Raw genomic sequence first — 2,395 nt, forward strand, 5'->3', positions numbered from 1 at the left:
ACACAAGTTTTTATGCAAAAAGATTGTTGATATCTATTTTAGTTCAAAAGTTATTTAAGTTTTTGTGATAAATAATATTTGTTTTTCAAGACATTTTATTAGAGTTTCAAGAATAACACATTTGTATTTTTTTTGATATAATATACAATTTTATTTTGTCTTTTGAATGCCGTCAAAAGATATTTTTTATGTTTGCCCCAATCAGAGATATTCTCAATCAAAGTAGGCATGTTTTTTAGAGAAAAACAACAATAACTCCCAAACGAAAGGAGATAGCGAGTTTCTTCACTCACCAAATTACGCATTTTTTAAAGCTCTAAAAGTGTTTCATAGACTACTTTGATGTGAAATTTGAATTGAAAACTCTAGAGCCAGAAAACCAGTTTTGTTCGGACCACCCTATGCCACCGTAGGAAAATAGCTCTAAATCGGTCAATTTAGGTGATACAAAAAAACTTTTTTTGACAAAGTTGCTTGAAATTGGATGGTCTACAACTTTGCTGAAGCATGTATTATATAATTTCTACAAATAAGAAAGTTAGTTACACAATTTCTATGAAAATGTGGTCCACCCTAATTTTCAATAACACCAAACAAAGGACCTTTCTAATACAAACAACTTTGTAGAAGAACGTTTTTGTCTAATGTTTAATCCTAAAGCTCAAAATGCATCTTTCCTCGTAAAACTGATTCCTGGACCACTGTGCATTGGTACCGAGGCAACAGATGAAGATAGTTCCAAAAATCCTGTGAGTAGTATCTATCATATAGACCGTTTTTCTTAATTGTTTAGTTTTTTTTTGTTTACAGATAAAAACCGCAGACTGGAACTACTATGAAAAGGACAAATTTGCAGCGTATGGAGAGCGGCTTAGTTTGCGAGCAAAATGTGCAATGAAATACCGTACATGCAGAAGATTAGCACTATATGACTATGTGACAGGACAATATGACAAACATTGCTGTTGGCCGTTTCTGCGAGAACCCTGGCTGCCCAGAAGGATAGATGTTTCTAATCCTGTCGAATCTGCTGGAATAAGAAGAATGACATAAGAACGATTAACTAAATTTTATACGGATTGTTCAAAACATATTGGTAATATAAAAGATCAATTGAAAATAAGTTTTTCGAAAAAAAAACAGAGCACTTAAACAAGTTAAGGTGAAGGTGAATCGAAGCCAAACCTCAAATTTTCAAGAGCACGGATCTGGAGAACCAAACATCCGTTTAAGCTGAAAAATTAATCGATTGGTTACTCGCTGGTGGTGACCAATCGAATAAGTTTTCAGCTCAAACGGGTGTTCGGTTTCCCAGATCCGTGCTCTTGAAAATTTGAGGTATGGCTTCGATTCATCTTCACCTTAAGCAATAAAACTTTTAATAGTAGCATTTTTTATAATTTCAGGACATTCCTGAATATGACATTATTTGTCGATTACAATTGTAATCGTAACTTGCACTTCACTACAGAAAATTGACAGGATATAGCTATCTTAAGTTGCATTCTAAAGGTTTGAAACTGTAGGTTTACAATCAAACAATCATGTCGAACACAAATGCATTTGCTCAGTTTAGAAAAGCTATACCAGTTGTATAGACCTGAGATTTTTCGGAGTTGAAACGAATAAAATCCGTTATATGCCAAATTGAACGAATGGTCGAATATCCATGTCAGAATTCGAACTGTTCACTGGCAAAAATTGAATTTGCATCTATGTGAATAACAGGACATTTGTTAATTCGTTGAACGTTTTTGGTATGGTTACTTCAAGCTTGAGATTATCCCTCCATTTCACCGAAATTTTTCATCAGATCACTTCTACTCATACCTACAAAAAGTTTCACAATCGTTATGTGATTTCAGCAAAAATATGTGAAATCAAACGGCAAAACATCTGTTGAATAAGTCCCATCGCACTGCCCTGCGAATGAAACTTTTGCCGTGCAGAAATTGAAAAGCCATGCTCGCAGAATCCGAAGGAGGAGAAACATATTTTCCCAAACTTGACACAAAGTAATAAATGGAATAATCTGTTTGCGATAAATTTGTCCCTTCTTATTTCCTCCGATTGCCTATTTGGTTGCAATGCTGACCGGACTTTTCGCAGCCTGATAAGCGTTTGCGAAGGAGAAGTTGACCTTTTTGGGAGGAAAACTTTTGCTGCTTTCCATTCTCACCCGGACAAAATAACTTCCATTTTCAGACCTATAGACATTCCCAAAGATGTGTAATGGAATGAGACAAAATTGAAAATGAACTGCGTGGTTTGCATTGCTTTATGAATAACGAATGTGAACTCCTATAGTATACTGCTAAAAGCCAATTCGTTATCCTCAAACGAAGGGAATCTTCCCGGTCTCCTGCGAAAATTGATCTTTGATTCACATTGATCC

General features: G+C 35.0%; 1 long non-coding RNA gene across 1 annotated transcript; it reads left to right on the forward strand.

Annotated features, from left to right (window-relative positions):
• The first annotated feature begins 706 nt into the window (after positions 1-706).
• Positions 707-2,046, forward strand: LOC110676813. Its single transcript, XR_002500746.1, has 3 exons — positions 707-749; positions 811-1,162; positions 1,368-2,046. It is a non-coding gene; the product is annotated as an uncharacterized LOC110676813 (long non-coding RNA).
• The last annotated feature ends 349 nt before the right edge of the window (positions 2,047-2,395 follow it).

Source organism: Aedes aegypti, chromosome 2, assembly GCF_002204515.2.
Source record: "Aedes aegypti strain LVP_AGWG chromosome 2, AaegL5.0 Primary Assembly, whole genome shotgun sequence".
NCBI classification, from domain to species: Eukaryota; Metazoa; Arthropoda; class Insecta; order Diptera; family Culicidae; genus Aedes; species Aedes aegypti.